This window comes from Protopterus annectens, chromosome 3.part0 (genome assembly GCF_019279795.1).
Source record: "Protopterus annectens isolate FY-2018-M chromosome 3.part0, PAN1.0, whole genome shotgun sequence".
NCBI classification, from domain to species: Eukaryota; Metazoa; Chordata; order Ceratodontiformes; family Protopteridae; genus Protopterus; species Protopterus annectens.
Window position 1 is genome coordinate 377,987,168 of NC_056731.1, and position 21,273 is coordinate 378,008,440.

Below are 21,273 nucleotides of genomic sequence, written 5' to 3' on the forward strand. Positions count from 1 at the left end.
TTTTGCAATTTTATTATAACGTCTCAAGCTTGGTTTTTAGACTGGTCTGAAGGTTGGTAAGCAGAGAAGCAAGTGGAGGCAAGAGTTTGTTTGATGGAAGGGCTAAGGAACTGGTTGTGTCTCTAGAACATTCCAAGTTTCTGATGAGTTTTTTGAGTGTTTGGTTGCAGGTGAATATCAAATTTTAGATTTTTTGTGGCTAACAATTTCTATTTGTGCTTTATATTGGGAATGGATATTGAACCTGGCTTCATCCAACAGGGTTGATTTTTTAGGGGTGAAAACATTATCTTGGATGGATTTGGGTTAAGGGTAGGTGATTACTAAACATCCAAGACTCAGTGGAGAAGAAGGCTGAATGAGTTTTGAGTTGCAGTTCAGAAATAGTGTCTGCTGAGCAGACAATGGTTGACTCATCTACCTACTGAATAAAGTCTCCATTGGTTAAGGATGTGTGTAAATTATTAATGAATATATTGAACAGGAGGGGACCAAGTATTGATGATTTTTTTTGGTGGAGTAGTGTTATTTATGCTGTGTCTGTCTTGAGTAAAGGTAGCAATAATGTTAGCTAAAGAATCTATAAAGAACAAGTTAAACAGAGAGACTGTTTCCTGAGATGGGCTGCCTGGATGTGGACATGGGTTGCTTTTTGTTCCTGGATTCAGGAAAGATGTGATGGAATTCCAGCATTTTTGGGGGGTTTATGGTTACACTGCATTTTTGTACAGTGAGCTTTTTTTTCTTCATGCACTAGTATTTTTCACCTGATTACAAAGCTGTTTTGCAAATATCAGGGTGTCCTGATTTTTGTTAGTTTGATAGTGTTTCCATGTTTTATCTCGGCAGTGCATCAGATCTTTAGTAGGCCTGGTCAGCCATGGAGCACAGTTAGTTTTGATCCTTTTCATGCGAAGGGGTGCAAGGTTATTTAGTGTGTCCAATAATCTAGTACTGAAATAGTTAACTGCACTGTCCAGTGGGAGAGGTTTTAGTTTGTGTCAATTGATCTTTTTCAGGATCTCAATAAAGGTTAGAGGGTCGAAGGCAGTTAGGTTTCTTATCTGTTTGTACTGGTGTTGATTTTGGTAGCCTAAGAGGGAGCGGTGGATAAAGGCGAGGAGGTGGTCACTTGGTGTGTCTGGAAGAGTGCCTGCTTCTGAAATTTTATTTGGTGGGAGAGGAGAACCCAATCTAGGATGGATCCTGTGGTGTTATTTTTGTTACGTCTGGCTGGGGGCTTTATGAGCCGAGTAAAGTTGAACAGGTTAATATTGGAGGAAAGGGAGTTGGAGGTCACATCTTTCCAGATGATATTTATGTCTCCAAAGATAACAGTTTCATTTTTAATATTAGTAAAGATCCAGGCAAGAATTTCTTCTAGTAAAGGGATATTGTTTCCAGGAGGTATGCAGAAAGCTGATACAAAGATTTTTGTAGTTGTTAATCTTTAGGAAAGCAACAGTAATTTCTGCATTGGTGAATTGGGGAGTTGGATTTGTGAAGGGAACTATGGGGAAGTGGTTTGGGAAAATTAGTGCTACTCTGCCTCCTTTTTTGTTGGGTCTATCTGATCTTATAGTCTGACTGCCAGGGGGGGGGAGAAATTCAAAATCTCTAATGTAGGGTTTTAGCCAGATCTCAGTGACTGCAATGATGTCTGGTTGATTACGGGTGATCCATGCATGAAAACTGAAGATTTTGTTGCAAATACTTTGGGTATTTATGGTTACCATGTAAATGGATTTTTGGGAGTTAGTTGTAAGTGGAGGTGTGGCAATATTAAATGGAGTAGGGCCTGGGTTGGGATGTATACCTCCTGATAATGGTAAAGTAGTGAAAGTAGAGAGATAAACTAAAGGCTCTTGTTTAGTGGGAGATTTGGAGTTGAATTGTGGAGAGGATTTCATAGTGTAGCATTTGGAAGTTAACAAATATTTGTTTATGAGAGGGGCGACTTTTAGTTTGTATTGAAAGAGGGGCTTTATTATGTAAAGGTTAGGAGATAAAGAAGTTATGTACTCACCATAATATTCCATCTGAGTAGTTATACTTCATTTTCTGCAACCTGTGGGTATTTGGATCCATATCGGATCCGAGCCGGCAACATTTTCCAAGAATCTGCTCCAAGCTCCTCCCCTTACCCATAATCCCTCACATCTCCTACCTTCCCTCAGATCAAGTTTGCCACTATCCTAACTATTAGCAACTCAATAACCGCACGAACCTAGAACAGGTTCGGGGGAAGGAGGGCGGGATGGTTGCAGAAAATGAAGTATAAAGTACAGTTTTGTACCTATCATAAATGTAGATGTTCGAGTGCTAATACAGCTGCAGTCATAACAGATGGATTATCCTACCGTCAGGCGGGTCCTCGGTCGGCCGAATTCCAAAGTCTAGGTCCGGCGTTGGTTGTCGTTGCTTCTTCCCTGATGTCAGTGCGGCAGGGGTATAAAAGAACCAGCCAATGCCATTTTCTTCAGTTTTTCTTGCCCCAGATGTCAGGTGCCCCCAGAAGGAAGGCAAAATATAAACTTATGTAATAATGCAATGCAATATAATCAAAAAACAGTAGTGTGCCTGCAAATACACCATAAAAGAATACCCCAATCAGGTTGTATGAGGAGGTGTTTGTCCTAAGGCCTGTCCCAAGTGGGGATGGAGGGAGGGAAACCTGGACTGCAGCTGTATTAGCACTCGAACATCTACATTTATGGTAGGTACAAAACTGTACTATGTTCATCGTGCATACAGCTGCAGTCATAACAGATGGGTTGAATCCCAAAGCTAAAAAGGGGTGGCAGGCACTAAGTGGAACTAGGAGGAGCAAGGATGCCCTGCAAGACTGCTGTGGCAAAGCCCGCTCTAGATTTAGAGTATAGTGAAAGGTGATAGTGTTTGGAGAAAGTGTGCACAGAACTCCAAGTAGCTGCTTCCAAAATATCCTTGGTAGAAACCCCCCTGAGGAAAGCTGCAGAGGTAGCTGTGGCCCTTGTGGAGTGAGATCTGATGCTTGTAGGCACAGTTTTTCCATGAAAGGAGTAACGAAAGCGTATGCAGTGGGCTATCCATTTTGAGACTGTCTGTTTGGAAATAGCCTTTCCTTGAGCACCTGTAGCATAGGACACAAAGAGTTGCTCTGATTTTCTGAATGGCTTTGTTCTGTCCAAATAATAACGAAGTTGTCTGTGAATGTCCAAGGAATGAAGTAGTCTTTCCCCTTTTGTTTTGTGGGTTAGGATAAAAGGTAGGTAAGTGGATAATTTGATTCAAGGCTACACTGGAAACTACCTTTGGCATAAAGGAAGGGTTGGTTCGTAAGGAAACTCTGTCCTGATGGAAAATGATGAAAGCTTGCACAGCCATGAGGGCTTGTAGTTCCGAAACCCTGCGTGCTGAGGTGATAGCCAGAAGTAAGGCTGTTTTCTATGATAAATATTGCAGTTCTGTTGAAGCAGCTGGCTCAAATGGAGGCAGGGTCAGTTTTTCTAAAATGAAGTTGAGGTCCCAAGCAGGTACTGGTGGTTTCCTTGGGGGTTTTATATTCTTAGCCCCTCTGAGGAACTGTCTTAAGAGAGGATGAGAGAATAAAGTAGGATCAGTGTTGTAGTGTGCAGAAATGGCTGAAGCATGGATCTTGATGGAGGAGAAGAAAAGTCCACTGTTTAACATCTCAGCTAGGTACTGTAATATTTGAGGTAAATTTAGTTCCCAAGGATTCTGGCCCTTTTTCTGATTCCAGGCACAAAACCGTTTCCATTTGGTGGAGTAGGCTTTTCTAGTAGAAGGTCTTCTGGCCTCCAAGATGATATCCTGCACCTCCTGGGAGAGGAGAGTCTGTTGGGAAATCAAGGAATCCTCCATGCGGCTAGATTGAGGGTTTTCAGTTGACTGCGAAGAGTTTTGAAACTGTGCTGAGTCAACAGAAGAGGCACTAGAGGCAGGATCCATGGTGGGGAATGCGTCAGGCTCTTCAGGAGTGGATACCAGTGTTGCCTTGGCCAGTCTGGAGCAATGAGAATCATCTTTGGCCTCTCTGCTCTGGCTTTTAATAGAACTTTGGGCAGCAGAGGAAGAGGTGGAAAGGCATAGACTGTCAATGTTGTCCAATTGAAGGAAAGTGCGTCCACTTTCCAGGCCTGTGGATGATAGGTCCTTGAGCAAAATTTTTTCAGCTGATAATTTTTGTGGGTAGCAAAGAGATCTATGTCTGGCCGTCCCCATGCCTGAATTATCTTTGCGAAAACTTGAGGATGCAACTTCCATTCGTGAGGATCTGTCATATTTCTGCTTAGGTTGTCTGCCAGCGTGTTTTCCTTCCCTGGCAGGAATTGTGCTTGAAGTTGGCTTTGCAATTCCAGAGCCGTGTTCCAAAGGGACATGGCTAGTCTGCACAGGGGGTATGAATGAGTTCCTCCCTGTTTATGTACCACATCACTGTGGTGTTGTCTGTCCTTATCAATAACTGGCCTGGATGCAAGTAGGTCTTTGAAGGCCATAATAGTATTTTGTACTGCTAGCATTTCCTTTTGATTGATGTGTAGGTGCTTTTCCTTTTGGGACCATTTGCCCTGAATGCACTGATTTGACATGTGCGCCCCCAGGCGTAGTCCGAGGCGTCTGTTGTGATGATTTGATTTGCTTGAGGCATGCAGAAGGGGAGACCTGTGTTTCTTTGGCATGATTGAGCCCACCACAGAAATTCCTTTTGAAGACATGGAACGAGTGGTATAATTGTTTCCAAACTGTGGCTGTGTTGAGACCATAAGTTTTTTAAGTACCGTTGAAGTTTCCTCATATGCATCTTTGCACATGGGATCAGCAGGATGCAAGATGCCATGAATCCCAGAACCTGCAGGATTTTCCTTGCAGTCAGCCTGTTGAAGGTTGCCATTTTTCTGAAGTATTGAGATAGTTGCCCTTGCTTCTCTGGCATGAGGTAGGCCATCTGGGTGTTTGTATTCAAGCTGGCACCCAGGAAAATTATTGTTTGAGAGGGTATTAGTTTTGATTTCTTTTTGTTGACTGTGTATCCCAGAAAGTTCAACAATTTTATTACAAATGCCAGGTGTTTCAGAAGTATGTGCTTGCTGTCCGCTTGGATCAGGCAGTTGTCCAGATACGGGTATATCTGTATCCCTTGAAGTCTGCAGAAGGCAATTACTGATGCCAGGCATTTCGTGAACACTCTGGGTGCAGTAGATAAGCCAAAGGGCAATGCAGAGAATTGATAATGGGTTGAACCTGCAAGAAATCTGAGGTATCTTCTGCAATCTTGTCTGATAGGGACATGCAGGTATGCCTCCTTGAGGTCCAATGTTGCCAGCCAAGACTCCTTGCCCAGCATGGGAAGAAGCTGCTGTAATATGAGCATCTTGAATTTTGGTACGAGTAAATATGTGTTTAGGATGGATAGGACCAGAATAGGTCTCCAATCTTTGTCCTTCCTTGGTACCAGGAATAGTCTGGAATAAAAACCTTGACCCTGTTCTTTTGCAGGTACCTCTTGAATAGCTTTCATGTCCATGAGAGCTGAAATGTATTTTTGTGCCTCTGCCCTTTGATTTTGTGGCAGGTTTGGCATGCCTCTCATTTTTGGAAGGGTGTGAAAGTGGAATCTGTAGCCTCCGTCTATAATGTCCAAAATCCATTTGTCTTTTGTCACAATATGCCAATTTTCTGAAAATAAAGCCAGTTTTCCGCCTAAAGGTGCTGCCATTAAAGCTTTGCTTGGCATGCAGAGGGGAAAGTCATTGTGTCTGCTTTCTGAATGACTGTGATCTATCTTCTCCACCTCTTGGTGTAGGTGCTTGCCATTGTCTGGCTCTATATGATCCTTGAGATTGCCCTCTACCCCTCGGGCGCCTGTATCTACCTCTTTGGGGTCTGTCCGTGGCTGGAAAGGACCAATTTTTTGAAGGCCAGTTTCTGCTGAAACGTGGAGGTTGTACCTGTAGGAAATCTTTCACTGTTTGCATTGATCTTGCCTTTTCCTCCATTTTCTTTAGTACCTCCTCAGCTTTAACACCAAACAATACATCTTTTTGAAGTGGTGCAGCTAGTAATTTAGCTTTGACATGATCTGGTAAGGTTTGCTCTTTGAGCCAAGCATGTCTACGTATGACAGACCCTGTAACTCTACATGAGGCCTCTAAAGCATCAAAACCACATTGCAAGGTATGTTTACCACTTGCTCTGCACTATGCAACAAATCCTGCAACTCCTTTACATCTGGTTGCTCAGGTTGTGTCATCTTGCTTTTCAACTGAGATAACAAAAACTGTTGATACTTTAACATATGGAACTGACAGTTTAATGCCCTCGTGGTTAAAGTGGCCGAGGTGTATACCTTTTTCCCCCACCTTTCTAAAGCTCTGGAATCTCTCTCTGAAGGTAATGGGTTTTTGGCAGTAGAGGCCTTAATTCCCTTGGGACCCTGTGAAATAGTTTCAGGGTCAGCAGCATGACTTTTGTATAGGAATTGGTGTGAATCAGAAACCCGGTAATACCTGTCAGGTTTAACAGGAGCTGGAGGTAAAGAATCTGGGTTGAGGCTGGCTTCTGTATACACATCATCTAATATATCCAAGACAGGAGGGATAGCCAGAGGCCTGTGCTGAGGAAGCAAGAGGAAATCCCTGAGCCTTTTCTTGGAATCTGAGTAATCTTGACCTTCCCAGTGAAAGTGCTCCCTCAAAGTATGTAAGGTTTCCCAAAGGAATAGTCCTCGGGGGGGGGAGGGGGGACCGAGGGAATAGACTCCTCAGCATCAGAATCTTCAAAAGGGGAATATGAGTATTCCTGTTCCTCAGAATGTTCTGAGGTAATACAGGCTTGGTCTGAGGAAGGGTAGTCTTCCTCCAATCTGGGCCTTTTGTCCGAGGGGGGTTGAGAAATAGAAGTTATGTTCTTACCATAACGTTCCATGTTAGTTGTCTTCTTCTCGCCTTCTTCTTGCTGGATGGGTTCGGAGCCGACCTCGGCTCCGACTGCCACTCTAAAAGCTTCGAGAGTTGGTTCCACCGGCTCGAGGCTCCCCTTATATCCCACAATGCTAGGCGAGAGTTACCTCAGATCTCATTTGTAAGCTAACCCCAGCTTATAAAAGTAACAGACTAACTGTAAAAAAGAGTCCACCTCTAACAACAGGAAGAAAGAAGGGTGACCTACATCCTGAACCAGGAAATATGCATAATAGCATATGTCTGAGAAAGAGGTGGTAGAAAGAGAGGTCACAATCACAACTCCTCTAGGTCTGTCCAGGCCAGGGGGAAGGAGGGTGGGGTTAAGAAGAAGGCGAGAAGAAGACAACTAACATGGAACGTTATGGTAAGAACATAACTTCTATATGTTAAGTTGTCTATCTCGCCTTCATTCTTGCTGGATGGGACCGCGTCCCTAGCACCTTGTCCCGGGAGGCCTAATGGAACAGACTCCTGAGAACAGTGGAACCAAAGTTAGCTCTATGCCTAGAAGCTAAATCCAACTTATAATGAGAAATGAAAGTGTGAGGAGTAGCCCAAGTAGCCGCTGCACAAATGGTGTCAATAGGCAGTCTGTCTTGGAAAGCTAAAGAAGTAGCCAAAGCTCTGGTGGAATGAGCCTTAGGTTTATCAGGCAGCTTTTGATGTCTAATCTCATATACAAGGGAAATCAATGATGTTAGCCATCTGGATAATGATACCTTTGAAACTGAAAGTCCCTTTCTGCTCTCCGCATAGGAGACAAACAGCTGATCAGATTTTCTGAACTGTTTAGTTCTATCCAAGTAGTACCTTAATTGACGGTGAACATCCAGGCAGTGTAATTTTTGTTCAGACCTATTGGAGTATTCTGGAAAAAGACTGGTAGATCAATGGATTGATTCAGATTTGATGTCGAGACCACTTTAGGCAAAAGGACGGGTTAGTTAGTAGTATACTCTGTCCTTATGAAACAAAAGATAAGGAGGACGACAGCTGAGTGCTTGAAGCTCTGAAACTCTTCTAGCTGATGTAATAGCTACCAGAAAAGAGTTTTCCATGATAACAATTTTAAAGAACAGGAAGCTGCAGGTTCGAAAGGGGAAGAATCAAAGAAGCAAGAACTAAATTTAGGTCCCAAGGAGAAGGAGGATTTCTTATAGGAGGTCTGAGAAGAAAACTCCTTTCAAAAAGGCTTTGCAGAGTTTGTGGGACATTAGGGCAGATTCAGAAATACCCACATGAAAGTTAGAAATAGCTGCCAATTGAACTTTAAGTGTAGAGGAGATGAACCTGCATGGAAGAGTTCAGCTAGAAAATCCAGGACTAGTTGGATGGAAGCGGTGAAAGGATCTATGTCCTTTCCTTGTGCCCAATATGAGAAGCGTTTCCACTTACTCAAATAAATCTTCGAGTGGAAGATTTATGGAAGCTATCAATATATCTCTAACAGAGTGAGATAATTGAGGAAGCCTGGCTAAGGTTGGAACTGGAGGAACCAAGCAGTGAGGTTCAGAGAGGGGAGGGAGCGATGAAACTGACCCGACTGATGGATCAAAAGATCTGGAACTAGGTCCAGATTCCATGGTCGCTCCAAGAGAAAACGATGTAGAAAGGGGAACCACACTTGTCGAGGCCAGTAAGGAGCAATGAGGATCAATGAGGCCTTCTGAGCGATAGCTTTCTGTATTACTTGAGAGATCAGTGGGAAAGGAGGAAATGCATACAGAAGTCCCGGGCCAAACTTGGACTAGAGCGTCTCTGCTGGGTTGGCCTGGTAAAGGAATAGAGTGAAATATTCTCTGCACTTGCTGTTTTGGGGAGTAGCAAAAAGAGCGCAGCAAGGCTGACCCCACTTGAGAAAAATTTCTCTCACTACAGAGTCTTTCAGAGACCACTCGTGAGGCATGAGAATAGTTCTGCTCAACTTGTCCGCAATATGATTGGACTTCCGGGATGTGCGTTGCTATCAGAAAACGCTGAGAAGAAATCGCCCATTGCCACAGTCTGAGTGCTTCTCGACACAGGGATATGATCTGGTTCCGCCTTGTTTGTTGATGTACCACACTACAGACATATTGTCTGTCTGGATTGCAATTGTTCCCAAGGGAAGAGAGTCTTGAAGGGCTTGCAACGCTAAAAGCACTGCTCTCATCTCCAGAACATTTATGTGCAAGTGGCATTCGTTTGGTTGCCATGTGCCCTGGACTGTCCTGCCCTGATAATGCCCCCCCCACCCGATCAGGGAGGCATCCGTTGTCAGTGTAGCAACCGGAGGAGGTGGAACAAAGGGTCTGCCAGAGGGGAGATGGGGGAAGACAACCACCACATGAGATACATTTTGCACTTGCGTAATCACAATGGTGTGAGACATTGGAAGTTCCTGGTATGACCATTGAGTAAAAAGCATCCACTGAAGGATCCGCATGTGGTATCTGGCTAATGGAAGGAGAGGTATGGCTGCTGCCATAATTCCCAACACCTTTAGAACTAACCTGGCTTTGATTCTGTTGTTGTTGAGAAGGAGTGATACCAATTTGTGAATGTCTGATATTCTCTGATGTGTTAGCCTTGCAGACATGTTTATCGTATCTAGATTTGCACCTATGTAGGTAATAGTACGACAAGGCGACAAAACAGACTTTTCGCAATTTATTGAAATACCCAGCTTTTGACAAACGCGAAAAGTGTAATCTCTGGCCATCAGAAGGAGAGGGTATAAAAGAACCAGCCAATGCCATTTTCTTCAGTTTTTCTTGCCCCAGATGTCAGGTGCCCCCAGAAGGAAGGCAAAATATAAACTTATGTAATAATGCAATGCAATATAATCAAAACAGTAGTGTGCCTGCAAATACACCATAAAAGAATACCCCAATCAGGTTGTATGAGGAGGTGTTTGTCCTAAGGCCTGTCCCAAGTGGGGATGGAGGGAGGGAAACCTGGACTGCAGCTGTATTAGCACTCGAACATCTACATTTATGGTAGGTACAAAACTGTACTATGTTCATCGTGCATACAGCTGCAGTCATAACAGATGGGTTGAATCCCAAAGCTAAAAAGGGGTGGCAGGCACTAAGTGGAACTAGGAGGAGCAAGGATGCCCTGCAAGACTGCTGTGGCAAAGCCCGCTCTAGATTTAGAGTATAGTGAAAGGTGATAGTGTTTGGAGAAAGTGTGCACAGAACTCCAAGTAGCTGCTTCCAAAATATCCTTAGTAGAAACCCCCCTGAGGAAAGCTGCAGAGGTAGCTGTGGCCCTTGTGGAGTGAGATCTGATGCTTGTAGGCACAGTTTTTCCATGAAAGGAGTAACGAAAGCGTATGCAGTGGGCTATCCATTTTGAGATTGTCTGTTTGGAAATAGCCTTTCCTTGAGCACCTGTAGCATAGGACACAAAGAGTTGCTCTGATTTTCTGAATGGCTTTGTTCTGTCCAAATAATAACGAAGTTGTCTGTGAATGTCCAAGGAATGAAGTAGTCTTTCCCCTTTTGTTTTGTGGGTTAGGATAAAAGGTAGGTAAGTGGATAATTTGATTCAAGGCTACACTGGAAACTACCTTTGGCATAAAGGAAGGGTTGGTTCGTAAGGAAACTCTGTCCTGATGGAAAATGATGAAAGCTTGCACAGCCATGAGGGCTTGTAGTTCCGAAACCCTGCGTGCTGAGGTGATAGCCAGAAGTAAGGCTGTTTTCTATGATAAATATTGCAGTTCTGTTGAAGCAGCTGGCTCAAATGGAGGCAGGGTCAGTTTTCTAAAATGAAGTTGAGGTCCCAAGCAGGTACTGGTGGTTTCCTTGGGGGTTTTATATTCTTAGCCCCTCTGAGGAACTGTCTTAAGAGAGGATGAGAGAATAAAGTAGGATCAGTGTTGTAGTGTGCAGAAATGGCTGAAGCATGGATCTTGATGGAGGAGAAGAAAGTCCACTGTTTAACATCTCAACTAGGTACTGTAATATTTGAGGTAAATTTAGTTCCCAAGGATTCTGGCCTTTTTCTGATTCCAGGCACAAAACCGTTTCCATTTGGTGGAGTAGGCTTTTCTAGTAGAAGGTCTTCTGGCCTCCAAGATGATATCCTGCACCTCCTGGGAGAGGAGAGTCTGTTGGGAAATCAAGGAATCCTCCATGCGGCTAGATTGAGGGTTTTCAGTTGACTGCGAAGAGTTTTGAAACTGTGCTGAGTCAACAGAAGAGGCACTAGAGGCAGGATCCATGGTGGAGAATGCGTCAGGCTCTTCAGGAGTGGATACCAGTGTTGCCTTGGCCAGTCTGGAGCAATGAGAATCATCTTTGGCCTCTCTGCTCTGGCTTTTAATAGAACTTTGGGCAGCAGAGGAAGAGGTGGAAAGGCATAGACTGTCAATGTTGTCCAATTGAAGGAAAGTGCGTCCACTTTCCAGGCCTGTGGATGATAGGTCCTTGAGCAAAAATTTTTCAGCTGATAATTTTTGTGGGTAGCAAAGAGATCTATGTCTGGCCGTCCCCATGCCTGAATTATCTTTGCGAAAACTTGAGGATGCAACTTCCATTCGTGAGGATCTGTCATATTTCTGCTTAGGTTGTCTGCCAGCGTGTTTTCCTTCCCTGGCAGGAATTGTGCTTGAAGTTGGCTTTGCAATTCCAGAGCCGTGTTCCAAAGGGACATGGCTAGTCTGCACAGGGGGTATGAATGAGTTCCTCCTGTTTATGTACCACATCACTGTGGTGTTGTCTGTCCTTATCAATAACTGGCCTGGATGCAAGTAGGTCTTTGAAGGCCATAATAGTATTTTGTACTGCTAGCATTTCCTTTTGATTGATGTGTAGGTGCTTTTCCTTTTGGGACCATTTGCCCTGAATGCACTGATTTGACATGTGCGCCCCAGGCGTAGTCCGAGGCGCCTGTTGTGATGATTTGATTTGCTTGAGGCATGCAGAAGGGGAGACCTGTGTTTCTTGGCATGATTGAGCCCACCACAGAAATTCCTTTTGAAGACATGGAACGAGTGGTATAATTGTTTCCAAACTGTGGCTGTGTTGAGACCATAAGTTTTTAAGTACCGTTGAAGTTTCCTCATATGCATCTTTGCACATGGGATCAGCAGGATGCAAGATGCCATGAATCCCAGAACCTGCAGGATTTTCCTTGCAGTCAGCCTGTTGAAGGCTGCCATTTTCTGAAGTATTGAGATAGTTGCCCTTGCTTCTCTGGCATGAGGTAGGCCATCTGGGTGTTTGTATTCAAGCTGGCACCCAGGAAAATTATTGTTTGAGAGGGTATTAGTTTTGATTTCTTTTTGTTGACTGTGTATCCCAGAAAGTTCAACAATTTTATTACAAATGCCAGGTGTTTCAGAAGTATGTGCTTGCTGTCCGCTTGGATCAGGCAGTTGTCCAGATACGGGTATATCTGTATCCCTTGAAGTCTGCAGAAGGCAATTACTGATGCCAGGCATTTCGTGAACACTCTGGGTGCAGTAGATAAGCCAAAGGGCAATGCAGAGAATTGATAATGGGTTGAACCTGCAAGAAATCTGAGGTATCTTCTGCAATCTTGTCTGATAGGGACATGCAGGTATGCCTCCTTGAGGTCCAATGTTACCAGCCAAGACTCCTTGCCCAGCATGGGAAGAAGCTGCTGTAATATGAGCATCTTGAATTTTGGTACGAGTAAATATGTGTTTAGGATGGATAGGACCAGAATAGGTCTCCAATCTTTGTCCTTCCTTGGTACCAGGAATAGTCTGGAATAAAAACCTTGACCCTGTTCTTTTGCAGGTACCTCTTGAATAGCTTTCATGTCCATGAGAGCTGAAATGTATTTTGTGCCTCTGCCCTTTGATTTTGTGGCAGGTTTGGCATGCCTCTCATTTTTGGAAGGGTGTGAAAGTGGAATCTGTAGCCTCCGTCTATAATGTCCAAAATCCATTTGTCTTTTGTCACAATATGCCAATTTTCTGAAAATAAAGCCAGTTTTCCGCCTAAAGGTGCTGCCATTAAAGCTTTGCTTGGCATGCAGAGGGGAAAGTCATTGTGTCTGCTTTCTGAATGACTGTGATCTATCTTCTCCACCTCTTGGTGTAGGTGCTTGCCATTGTCTGGCTCTATATGATCCTTGAGATTGCCCTCTACCCCTCGGGCGCCTGTATCTACCTCTTTGGGGTCTGTCCGTGGCTGGAAAGGACCAATTTTTTGAAGGCCAGTTTCTGCTGAAACGTGGAGGTTGTACCTGTAGGAAATCTTTCACTGTTTGCATTGATCTTGCCTTTTCCTCCATTTTCTTTAGTACCTCCTCAGCTTTAACACCAAACAATACATCTTTTTGAAGTGGTGCAGCTAATAATTTAGCTTTGACATGATCTGGTAAGGTTTGCTCTTTGAGCCAAGCATGTCTACGTATGACAGACCCTGTAACTCTACATGAGGCCTCTAAAGCATCAAAACCACATTGCAAGGTATGTTTACCACTTGCTCTGCACTATGCAACAAATCCTGCAACTCCTTTACATCTGGTTGCTCAGGTTGTGTCATCTTGCTTTTCAACTGAGATAACAAAAACTGTTGATACTTTAACATATGGAACTGACAGTTTAATGCCCTCGTGGTTAAAGTGGCCGAGGTGTATACCTTTTTCCCCCACCTTTCTAAAGCTCTGGAATCTCTCTCTGAAGGTAATGGGTTTTTGGCAGTAGAGGCCTTAATTCCCTTGGGACCCTGTGAAATAGTTTCAGGGTCAGCAGCATGACTTTTGTATAGGAATTGGTGTGAATCAGAAACCCGGTAATACCTGTCAGGTTTAACAGGAGCTGGAGGTAAAGAATCTGGGTTGAGGCTGGCTTCTGTATACACATCATCAAATATATCCAAGACAGGAGGGATAGCCAGAGGCCTGTGCTGAGGAAGCAAGAGGAAATCCCTGAGCCTTTTCTTGGAATCTGAGTAATCTTGACCTTCCCAGTGAAAGTGCTCCCTCAAAGTATGTAAGGTTTCCCCAAAGGAATAGTCCTCGGGGGGGGGAGGGGGGACCGAGGGAATAGACTCCTCAGCATCAGAATCTTCAAAAGGGGAATATGAGTATTCCTGTTCCTCAGAATGTTCTGAGGTAATACAGGCTTGGTCTGAGGAAGGGTAGTCTTCCTCCAATCTGGGCCTTTTGTCCGAGGGGGGTTGAGAAATAGAAGTTATGTTCTTACCATAACGTTCCATGTTAGTTGTCTTCTTCTCGCCTTCTTCTTGCTGGATGGGTTCGGAGCCGACTGCCCGACTCCGGCCACTCTAAAAGCTCGAGAGTTGGTTCCACCGGCTCGAGGCTCCCCTTATATCCCACAATGCTAGGCGAGTTACCTCAGATCTCATTTGTAAGCTAACCCCAGCTTATAAAAGTAACAGACTAACTGTAAAGAGTCCACCTCTAACAACAGGAAGAAAGAAGGGTGACCTACATCCTGAACCAGGAAATATGCATAATAGCATATGTCTGAGAAAGAGGTGGTAGAAAGAGAGGTCACAATCACAACTCCTCTAGGTCTGTCCAGGCCAGGGGAAGGAGGGTGGGGCCAAGAAGAAGGCGAGAAGAAGACAACTAACATGGAACGTTATGGTAAGAACATAACTTCTATATGTTAAGTTGTCTATCTCGCCTTCATTCTTGCTGGATGGGACCGTCCCTAGCACCTTGTCCCGGTGGCCTAATGGAACAGACTCCTGAGAACAGTGGAACCAAAGTTAGCTCTATGCCTAGAAGCTAAATCCAACTTATAATGAGAAATGAAAGTGTGAGGAGTAGCCCAAGTAGCAGCTGCACAAATGGTGTCAATAGGCAGTCTGTCTTGGAAAGCTAAAGAAGTAGCCAAAGCTCTGGTGGAATGAGCCTTAGGTTTATCAGGCAGCTTTTGCTGTCTAATCTCATATACAAGGGAAATCAATGATGTTAGCCATCTGGATAATGATACCTTTCAAACTGAAAGTCCCTTTCTGCTCTCCGCATAGGAGACAAACAACTGATCAGATTTTCAGAACTGTTTAGTTCTATCCAAGTAGTACCTTAATTGACGGTGAACATCCAGGCAGTGTAATTTTGTTCAGACCTATTGGAGTATTCTGGAAAAAAGACTGGTAGATCAATGGATTGATTCAGATTTGATGTCGAGACCACTTTAGGCAAAAAGGACGGGTTAGTTCGTAAGTATACTCTGTCCTTATGAAACAAAAGATAAGGAGGACGACAGCTGAGTGCTTGAAGCTCTGAAACTCTTCTAGCTGATGTAATAGCTACCAGAAAAAGAGTTTTCCATGATAACAATTTTAAAGAACAGGAAGCTGCAGGTTCGAAAGGGGAAGAATCAAAGAAGCAAGAACTAAATTTAGGTCCCAAGGAGAAGGAGGATTTCTTATAGGAGGTCTGAGAAGAAAAACTCCTTTCAAAAAGGCTTTGCAGAGTTTGTGGGACATTAGGGCAGATTCAGAAATACCCACATGAAAGTTAGAAATAGCTGCCAATTGAACTTTAAGTGTAGAGGAGATGAACCTGCATGGAAGAGTTCAGCTAGAAAATCCAGGACTAGTTGGATGGAAGCGGTGAAAGGATCTATGTCCTTTCCTTGTGCCCAATATGAGAAGCGTTTCCACTTACTCAAATAAATCTTTCGAGTGGAAGATTTATGGGAAGCTATCAATATATCTCTAACAGAGTGAGATAATTGAGGAAGCCTGGCTAAGGTTGGAACTGGAGGAACCAAGCAGTGAGGTTCAGAGAGGGAGGGAGCGATGAAACTGACCCGACTGATGGATCAAAGATCTGGAACTAGGTCCAGATTCCATGGTCGCTCAAGAGAAACGATGTAGAAAGGGGAACCACACTTGTCGAGGCCAGTAAGGAGCAATGAGGATCAATGAGGCCTTCTGAGCGATAGCTTTCTGTATTACTTGAGAGATCAGTGGGAAAGGAGGAAATGCATACAGAAGTCCCGGGCCAAACTTGGACTAGAGCGCCTCTGCTGGGTTGGCCTGGTAAAGGAATAGAGTGAAATATTCTCTGCACTTGCTGTTTTGGGGAGTAGCAAAAAGATCGCAGCAAGGCTGACCCCACTTGAGAAAAATTTCTCTCACTACAGAGTCTTTCAGAGACCACTCGTGAGGCATGAGAATAGTTCTGCTCAACTTGTCCGCAATATGATTGGACTTCCCGGGGATGTGCGTTGCTATCAGAAAGCGCTGAGAAGAAATCGCCCATTGCCACAGTCTGAGTGCTTCTCGACACAGGGGATATGATCTGGTTCCGCCTTGTTTGTTGATGTACCACACTACAGACATATTGTCTGTCTGGATTGCAATTGTTCCCAAGGGAAGAGAGTCTTGAAGGGCTTGCAACGCTAAAAGCACTGCTCTCATCTCCAGAACATTTATGTGCAAGTGGCATTCGTTTGGTTGCCATGTGCCCTGGACTGTCCTGCCCTGATAATGCCCCCCCCACCCGATCAGGGAGGCATCCATTGTCAGTGTAGCAACCGGAGGAGGTGGAACAAAGGGTCTTCCGACAGGAGCTGGGGAAGACATCCACCACATGAGATGCTTTTTGCACGCTTGCGTAATCACAATGGTGTGAGACATTGGAAGTTCCTGGTATGACCATTGAGTAAAAAGCATCCACTGAAGGATCCGCATGTGGTATCTGGCTAATGGAAGGAGAGGTATGGCTGCTCCCATAATTCCCAACACCTTTAGAACTAACCTGGCTTTGATTCTGTTGTTGTTGAGAAGGAGTGATACCAATTTGTGAATGTCTGATATTCTCTGATGTGTTAGCCTTGCAGACATGTTTATCGTATCTAGATTTGCACCTATGTAGGTAATAGTACGACAAGGCGACAAAACAGACTTTTCGCAATTTATTGAAATACCCAGCTTTTGACAAACGCGAAAAGTGTAATCTCTGGCCATCAGAAGGAGATGCTTGGTGGGAGCTGTGAGGAGCCAGTCGTCCAAATATGGAAACACCTGGAATCCTTGTCGTCTCAGGTGAGAAGCTACCACTGCCATGCATTTGGTAAACACCCGGGGGGCAGTGGTGAGACCAAAGGGCAGGGCCCTGAACTGAAAATGACTGGTTCCCAGCCTGAAGCGGAGGAATCTTCTGGGCGTCTGTTCATCTTATGTGATAGTGCATCCGAAGGTCTATAGAGCACATCAGTTTCCTTTGCCCAAAAGGGGAAGGATGGATTGCAGCGTGACCATCCAATCTTGTTTTCTTGACTGATTTGTTCAAGACACTGAGATCCAAAATTGGTCTCCAGTCCCTGTTTTCTTTGGAACTAAAAAGAACCTTGAGTAGATTCCGGATCCTTGTTGGACTGCTGGAACTGGCTGAATTGCTCTTTTTGCAAGCAGTTTTGAAATCTCCAAAACTGCTAGATCCCTTTGAGTGGGTGGAACATCTGGAAGGGATTTTTGACTGATTTGGAAAGCGAAGAAAGGGGATAGAATAGCCTTGAAATGATGGACTGTACCCATTTGTCTTGAGTCAGGGATAGCCAGGCTTCTGGGTACAGTGACAATCTTCCCCGACTGCCTCGAAGATGGGCAGTCGGGCAACACCTCAGGGATGCTGAAAGGGCTTGTCAGGAAGGCTTCCCGATTGCCCTGGTTCTGGACCCCCTGCCCCTAGGGCGGCGTCTACCATTGTTATTCCCACCTCTGCCTCTGGTGGGAAAAGCGACTCTGTCGTCAGGCGAGTCCCTTGAGATTGTTTACGGAACCACATCTTTCCACCCTTCTGGCCTTTGGGGTAAGGCCTGGAAGGAGTAGAAAACGGACTCCGGCGGCAGAAAGGGTCTTGCCATCAGTCTCGCACCTAGTCAAGGTTTCTTTCACTTGAGGACCAAAAGAGATGATCCATCAAAAGGGAGTTCGTGAAAGACGTCTTGAAAGGGTCCATAATTGCATAGCCGCATCCAGGCATGCCTACGAAGGCCACACCTGTCCCTGCGGCTCTGCTCGCTCCATCAGCCGTAAGAAAGAAGGCATGGAGGAGTTGGTTATGGAATTAGGGTAGCCAGCTGCGTGTTCATCTTATCTTGAAACCCACAGCTGTAGGATCCTATAACATTTCACTCGCTTCCTTGATCAAGTCCCTTTGAAGGCGAGTAAAATGGCACAGGTAGTTCAGCGACGCATGGTAAATGTCGCTGGCGAGAACATCCGCTTCCCGCATCTATCCATGGACCTAGATTCCTTGTTAGGTGGATGGACAGGTACTGTAGGATCAGCTAGCTCCTTCTTTGTGGCAGCAGCTACCACCATAGGATCCACAGCAACTCCTTTTGTTACGAATTGTTTGTCTGCTGGAGCTGTTATGAACTTAGAGGGTCTCCTGGGAGTGGGGTCCACTGAATCAGGAGCTGTCCATGCCTTCTTAGCAACCACCTGCATGAGGGGTCAAGGGGACACCCAGGAGGTGGATGGACGAGAACCACACGCCTCAAGATACACAGATTCGTCCTCCGAAGGGTTGAGGGCTGGCCAATTTCCCTCTGTTTCAGGATCTCCAGAATGTCTGCAAATGAGACATCTTCAGAAGGGGAACGGGGAACCCTCAGAATCATCCAAATCTGTGTCTGGCGTGATGGACTCAGGTGAGTCAATGTGTTTCCTCTTACACTTCCTCTTCCGAGGGCTCTTCTGCCAAATCAGGAGAGGCCTCGAAGAGGATGAAATCCCACAGGGGCTCCTGAGGAGCTGGCTCTCTGCGGTCTGGGATGAGGGAGTGAGTCGACTTAGCCTGAGGCACCATAGAGGGAGGGGCGGACGGAGCCGACTGTGGAGTAGAGCCAGGCTCTAACACACTCCGCATGACCTCAAATGCACCCCTGTCAGGCAGAGCCAGAGGTCCCGCTCCGAGAAGCTAAGAACCCCCTCGGCACCGACAGTGATGGCTCCGAGGCCGATGTCGGAGCCGAACTCACCAGCGCCCGGCACCGAGAGGGAGAGGGGTCGGACAAGGGTCCGATGCCACTCACCCCTCGAGCCGGCGAGGGAAGTCGGCGCCGAGATTCTTCCAAGGAAGAAACGGAGCCGGCGACTGAGGCGAAGACAATTGTATCGGCTCGACGCAATCACAGTCTCGGTTCCGACGACCCGGCTCCGAGCTCAAGAGAGTCGAAGGAGGAATATGTTGATGGACGGGGCAGGCATCGACTGATGAGTCGGGCTCTGAAGCATCTGGGCCAGTGCCTCGGACTTAAGTAGTCGACTCACTACCCTCTGAAGGTCATGTTCCGACAGCCTCGATGTCCTAGAGGTGAGATCTTTGGCCCGTTCAGACAGCAGGGGAGATCCTGGAGCCGAATGAACGGAGCCAAGAGATGGTGACCTGGACCTCTTCCTGGTTGTCGGCTCCGAAGGTCTGGTCGAGCCGACACGGAACTTCTACTACCTCGGCCCGGGCCGAGGGGCCACAGAAACTGTGGACTGAGACTTATCGGCTCCAGCCGGAGCCGATGAAGGCAAAGGTTGAGAAACCTTAGGTCTCGGCTCAGTTGCCGGAGCCGAAGACCTAGATGCCTTAGAGGGCTTCCCTGTTGAAACAGACAGGGAATCCTCTGGCTTGAGTAAGCCTCTAAGAATCAATTTATTCTTTCTTTCCTGCAGGACCCTGGGGCTGAAGCCATGGCACACAGCACAGGAGTCCTGCAGGTGCAAAGGCCCCAGACAATAGACACAAGAAGTGTGAGCGTCTGTCAGAGACATTTTCTGACAGCATGCATCACACTTCTTGAATCCGGAGACCTTTGCTTCTTTAGACATTTTATCTGAACAGGTGTACACAAACACGCACACAAACACACTAGTTACACCCTGTCAGGTTAATTATAATAAAAAGCAGTACTAGTAATTTAAACTAAAATAGTACACACACACTCCACTAGGGAAGGAAAGGCCTATAGGCCCAAGGGAAGAACCAAAGGTTCTTGAGGAAAAGAAACGGAAAATTTTTGGAAGGGATTAAAAAGTTTTCTAAACTACACTAAACTAAGTAAATAAATTAAAATAAAGGGGTTTTTAAGGACTAATTTCAAGAAGAAATAGTACTCACCAAGAACCGGTAGAAACAACCAACCTCGAAGCTGTAGCGGCAAACGAGATCTGGGGTAACTCTCGCCTAGCATTGTGGGATATAAGGGGAGCCTCGAGCCGGTGGAACCAACTCTCGAGCTTTTAGAGTGGCCGAGTCGGAGCCGAGGTCGGCTCCGAACCCATCCAGCAAGAATGAAGGCGAGATAGACAACTTAACATCCCCTGATAAGAGTAATCAAATCCTCAGACATTTTGAGCATCTGTTTTTTAGGCATGGGGCCTTGAAAGGGGCTGTGTGGAGCTTGTTTTTTAGTTTTCATGGCTGCTTTAGATTTAGTGAAAGCCTTAATGGAAAAAGAGGAAGGCCTGAAGACACCTTGAGAGGTGGCAGGCCTGTCTAAACTCTGAGTTTCCCCGCCAAGAGTGGCGTTGGTATCTGTAGTCGGAGTGGGGGCCGAGGAGCCTACGACCTCGGGCACAGAAGACACCACTAAAGAAGCGTCATCAGTACTCAGGGGCTGCGTAGGCGCCTCGCTGAGAACCAGAGCACCTGTAGCTGGCTTTAGCGTGGTGTCGATAGAAGTCGTGGACCTCGTATGTCGGCCCTTATCTTTGCGTCTTTTACTCAAAAGTGGAGTCGGAGTATCCGACGACATAATGTAATTAAACATTTTACCAAAATAGTGTTGGGCGAACTCCGCCCGACGCTTAATAGTGTGTTTGTTGAATCTAGTACAAAAATGACAGGCCGAGACGTCGTGGTCTGGGCCTAAGCAAGGAATGCAGAAGGAATGGAAATCCTTATGCGGTATTTGCTTCCCACATGAAATGCAATTATTAACTTTGTCTGACATCGGTCTAAGGCAACAAAAGTTTCCCCAACAGGTACTTAGCTTTCAAGAAGACTTCGGCTGAAATATTTTTCGTAAATCTCAGGAGCTGGCCGACCGGCACTTGTGAACTGCTTCTGCTTCGGGCACCGCGCGGCAAGAAAGACTGAAGAAAATGGCGTCGGCTGGTTCTTTTATACCCCTGCCGCACTGACGTCAGGGAAGAAGCGACGACAACCGACGCCGGACCTAGACTTTGGAAATCGGCCGACCGAGGACCCGCCTGACGGCAGGATAACCCATCTGTTATGACTGCAGCTGTATGCACAATGAACATCTACTCAGATGGAATGTTATGGTGAGTACATAACATCTTTATCTGAAGTAGTTAACTTCCAGCTACCAAAACTCCTGGGAGGCCCTCATGGAAGG

The 21,273-nt window shown here is 45.6% G+C and overlaps 1 protein-coding gene across 3 annotated transcripts in view; it reads right to left on the minus strand.

Moving 5' to 3' along the window:
- SPATA48 (spermatogenesis associated 48) overlaps window positions 1-21,273 on the minus strand; it is an 830,213-nt gene that overhangs the window by 498,032 nt on the left and 310,908 nt on the right. The gene's annotated exons all lie outside the window — the stretch shown is intronic.